Raw genomic sequence first — 5,579 nt, forward strand, 5'->3', positions numbered from 1 at the left:
CAACCATGACCCCCAGAACATACTTCTTCATAGATGAGTGGACAATACTGGCTGCCTGGTTTATTGCATCAGATGTTGATTTGCCTTTTCGAAAGCCGTATTGCAGGTTACTCATGCCATGCAGAATTCTATGGCTCGACAGTCTAGACACCAACAATTTCTCGAAGGTCTTTCCCATGACATCCAACAAACAGATCGGTCTGTATGATTTGGGGACCGTAGGGTCCCTGTCTAAATCCTTTTTTATGATGATGACTTCTGCAGTTTTCCAGGTGGTCGGGAAGGTTCGTGTCTCCAGGCATCTGTTATAGATCTTTGCTAACACCGGGGCCAGCTTGGATACAAGACACTGCAGAACTTCTGCAGGATTGCATCCGGTCCCGGTGCTTTCCGTTTTCCGAATGACAAGATGGCACTAGCCACCTCCTCTGGAGAGAAGGGGTATACCTGTGTTATGTTGTTGTACTCGCTCTCATCTTGTTGCCTCAATGCCAATTGCATCTCATCGTCTGAGTCTGGTTGGTCGTCAGGTAGGAGCGCACAAAGCAACTCCTGGGCCGTTTCCAGCCAGTTGGTCGTCATTTGGTCCGAGTCACCTATCGTTACAGTGGAGAGATGCATTGGTGAGTGTATTTTTTCTCGTATCATTTTGTACGGTATACCCCATGGATCAAGGGCCAGGTGAGACGTTACGAAGTCTTCCCAACTCTGTTGGCGATGTTGTGTTAAAATTTCTTTAAATGTGCCTTTTCTTTGTCTGTAAATGTTTAGATGATGCTGTCTCTCCTCCATGGTGAAAGACCTTTGGTAATTGCGGCGCGCCCTTCTCATAGACTGCCGGAGCCTTGTCAGCTCTGGAGTCCATGGAGAAGTCATGTTACGGATGAGACGCCTTCTCATCGGTATTGCCACGGCGACAGCCGCCCTGATTGAACCTGTTAAGGCCTCGACGGCCTCCTCTATGTTAAAGTCTCCGTCTTCCAACTCTGGAGGAGTAAAATCCGCCTCTAGGAGGTCCCAATTGGCTCTCCCGTAATCAAGCTGCATGGTCCACCTCTCTGGTGCCTGTTGTAGTTCATGCACCAATGTAAATTCAACAGTGTTATGATCACTTGTTGTATGATTTTCTTTTACGTTCCAGTTGTGTATTTTGTTGGCTACATTGATAGAACTTAGCGTAACATCAATATTTGTTGCTGCCCCTGCTCTACTCCTATAGGTTGGAGGATTGCCGGGGAGATTAACCACATTTAGATTGAATTCCATAACCACGTCCTCAAGGGCAATACCCCTTGGGTCCTGTACTCGGCTATGCCAGAGAGGGGACTTGGCATTGCTATCCATCGATATTATAAATGGCTTCCCCTGTAGGGCTCGTAATATAGTTGTAAGCTGCCTTAGATACATTTCAATTGGGTCTCGAAACTGACAATAAATATTAATCAAGTACCAGAAAGAATTATAATGATTTATTTCTACTACTATGATGTGTTCTGTACAAAATTGCGTTAGCACTGTTGTTTTTATCGTGTTGTTAAGAATAACTACAGCTGTCATCGGTGTCTGTCCGAAAGTTATTACTTGTGCTGTAACGGGAAAGCCCAGGGTTCCCCCAGAGGCGGTATTTGGTTCTTGTATGAGTACTACATCTATCTTGTTTTCCTCTGCAAGTCTGCATAACTCGTGCATGACCAGGGAGCTCTTCATTGCATTAACTTGGTAGCACTTAGTATGTGTCTGGATATCTAGTATATATCATGCTGTTCGGCCAGGTCTGGAGAGGATCGTACGTTATCCTTCCATACATCTTTACTAATTCGTTGTAAGTTTTTGTCAGATCAAATTTCCTTCCCCGCCTTTCATATACTTTGGTAACTAATTCTTTTAATTTTTCAAAATCTTGGGGAATGTTTACCGCCGCTAGTTGGACGCAGTCCACATCCTCCAGAGTTGGAAATGTGATCTTATTTCCTCTCGGGTGCCCAGTTCTGACCAACTGCCTCAGAGCAGCCATCATAAGTGCCTGATTTTCCAACCTACCGAGTTGCAATGTCTCACTACAGATGGTGTATATATTTCCTGGTGGACATGTATTGTACTTAGGTATATCTACAGTTGTTGTTACAGAGCCATCACCGGTCAGTTCTACTACCCTTTTGTTATTAGTTGTTATTTCTACAGAACCATCACCAGAGGTTAATTGTTTCACACTTTTATCACTGTTTTTGCCTCCTAACTGACAATTTCCGATGTCTTCTGCTGAAGGCGCCGGCGACGTCGTCTCCAGGGCTAGAGGGACCCCAGCCAGGCAGGAGACCCGCGCCGCACCTTCCTCCGCCCTCATTAACGAAGCTGGAAGGCTTCTCCTGGCCAGGAAGGACCCGGCCTGACAGGACAAGTCAGTTGTCGCTGGCCGTACCAGTGGAACCGGGAGCGTATAAGTACTCCCCTCTTCCACCTCTCCGGCCTCTTTGGTTGGAGGCCGCCTCCTGGTAGCCAAGAAGGACCCGGCTTGGCAGGAGAATTCTGCCGTTTGTGGTTGCACCAGTGGAACCGGGAGAGTATAAGTACTCCCCTCCTTTGCCTCTGTGGTCGCTGTAGCTGGCGGAGTTCCCCCAGCAGCCAGGACCGAGCCGGCCCGGCAGGAGGAGCCCGATGTCCGCAGTCGCGCCGGCGGAATGGGGAGAGTGTAGACACCCCCCCTCCACCGCCCCCGCAGCCGCCGCCACCAGTCGCCCCCCCCCCCCCCCCCCAGAGACCGGGACCGACCCGGCCGGGCAGGAGGAGTCCGCCATCTCGAGTTGTTCTGATGTACCTGCAACAGCATAAGATTTCCCTTCCACCCCGTCACACTCATCTAAGGACAGATGAGATAATCTCAATTTCCTCCATCTATTTGCATCCCTTAAAGACTCACTAGGTGATTTATGTTTTGATATGTTATAGCTATTCGCCATAATCTGTTCGCTGTATAAGTCTTTGGATTAGTAATTTATACGTTAGGCACTCCTTCCCAGGAGTGTTGCATGTCCTTTTCCTGTATTTACATGGACTGCAAGTAGGTGTTTGTTTTGCACAGTTTTTCTTATCGTGACCTTCCTCTCCACAGTTGTGACAGACTGGTGATTCGAAAGTACAATATTTAGCAACATGACCGTAATCTTGACATTTTGAGCACTTAGCCAGTGCTGTGTAGTCCTTTGTGGGTATCGCATTGTACCCAATGTACAGTCGGTTTGTTTTAATTATTTCTTTCCTGAGATCGGGGGCTATCTCCACCGCATGGTGTACAGTTGATCTGTCCCGGGGACCTGCCTTAAATCTTGGTTTAAACTTTTCCAGGAACTCATCCCGTGTCATCTTGTCCTCGCAATTTTGTTCATATACACAGTCTGTCATGTCGTCCACTGTCATGTAGGAGGGAACGTCATATAACATCATAAGGGGTCTTCGCTTCCTCGGTTTCTCACATGTGAAGGCTTCCTTCACTTTCGGGTTATTTATTAACTTTTCACTGTCCTCATGAGAGGCTAGTTCAACAATCAGTATATTCTTAGTTGTCCTTACTTGATTTATTCGTATTTTATCTGTTCGGGGATTTACGCTCTTTTCGAATCTCTCTTTTACCTTTCTTACATCCTCACCTTTTTTCGGTTTTACAAAAACCGTGGGAACCGTTTTTTCTAGGTTAAGTTTTATTGTCTCTTGAACCGTCCGTTTTGGCTGCGCTGGCAGAGCAGCTGCCGCAGCATATGTTTTCTGGGGTTTCTGCTGTTCACTCCTCAGCCTTTCGTTTTCTTTTTTAATTTCGGCATATTGGCCTTCAAGCCTTGCATGAGCCAGCGCCCAGGTGGCTATATTTTCTTTAATGGCCCTTATCTGTTCGGCATTGATCTTCCCATGTTTAACACTTCTATCAAACAAACGAAGGAAATAAGCGTGTCGCTCTGCGACACTCATTTCGTCATATTCACCAATTGGAGCATCATGCTCCGCATGCGCATAATCACTCTCCGTGTTTTCAGCCATGATTCCAGAAGAAGAGTGACAAGATGTGGAGGCCCGTCTCTTTCCCCGGACCGGCCTCTCTGGCATGGGGGGAGGCTATCTGCAGCTCGCTCACCAGTCCCGCCCCTTGACCAAGAGCCTTATGAGCTGCTGGGTTTAGCACGCCGTTTCCAGCGTACTACTCCCCTTCCATGACCACATCACTGGAGATTTCACCCGTCCCTCCCCGGCAAATGCCCACCGCATTCCGGAGAGGCGGATTCACCTCTCGGCCTTCGCCCCCTAATAGGCCGAGTTCCCACCGTAAAGGCCAAGGACCCAGCCCTACCCAGGTGCTGGGTCGGTCCCCCAGACGTTCGGGGGTCTGGCCCCATCTAACCTAGCCAGGGACATGTCACCACGCCCTGGCTTGACGGAGCGTGTCCGGGACATCCGGTCACGGCGATGAGCCTTTGCCGGCTCAGGCCGTGATCCCTCCCCAGCAAATGTGGCCGTGGGAAGACAGGGCACCGATGTTGTTGTGCCCTGTGCAGGGAGAGATGTTGTGTCCCTCGACACAGCTTCCCCTGTGCCACGCACCCTTTGCTTTCGCTTTGGGTTGGGGGACATTTAACGTCGTCCAGGACGTGAGGAACTGCAGTGGCGCAACTGCAGGGTTCCGGGATCGTCGCTAGACTTACCCTCATACCCTCGTCCCGCCACCGCGCTCGACTCAGGAGAGACCGATGGTGTGTCTCTCGTAACGCAGCTTCCCCTGCGCCATGCACCCTTTGCTTTCGCTTGGGTTGGGGGCATTTAACGTCCTGCCGGGACGGGAGTTTTACGTCCTACCTTGACACAACGACAACCCACGCCTATCAACGCAGCCCGGAAGGTGTTAAAGGAGTCAGTCCGGGTCTTATATGTGGAGTTTGACATCAACGAGACGGTGCGGCACTCAAACCCGAGTTACGTTCCCCGGAGGGTCTCCACACGTACCGGGGGATCATGACCGACCATGTCTCGCCCACCGCTTTTGATAGTTCACGGTGGGCCAGTGCGGACCAGCGAGGGTTGCACCCAGTTAAGGGCTAGCCTTTTAACGTCATGCATGGACGGCCCATCCCGTGTTAGCTTCACCCCATCCGAGGGGGTTACTGAGCTATGGGGCCACGACAAGGCCACGGGATTGGACATTACGGTCCCCGCCCCACTCAGGTTCCTCCAAGCCCCGACGCGATCGACGACTTCAGGGAATTGGAGGGTCTCCTGGCGGTTTTAACCCAGTTTCGGAAGGCAACACACCTCCCCCGGGTGGCGCCACGCAGACCGATTTCCCATAGAATAGGGACAGCGGGAATTTCGCTTATTGGATAAAACTCTTCATTAAACGCAAGATATAGGGGTGGATTGCAACTTACGAGTGCGTTAAAAGTCCGCCGTTCATCCGCTGGAGTTGCGAGTTGGGCTGTTGGGCTGGAGCACGTATGGGTGCGGGTGGAGTGATTTTCGGTCGACCACTTTGTGCGGCGCAGGCACTGGCGTTGGGGCTCCTGAGGTGGTCAGAGGATGCAGTCTTTGTGCGTGGGGTC

This window comes from Schistocerca nitens, chromosome 7, assembly GCF_023898315.1.
Source record: "Schistocerca nitens isolate TAMUIC-IGC-003100 chromosome 7, iqSchNite1.1, whole genome shotgun sequence".
Taxonomy (NCBI): Eukaryota; Metazoa; Arthropoda; class Insecta; order Orthoptera; family Acrididae; genus Schistocerca; species Schistocerca nitens.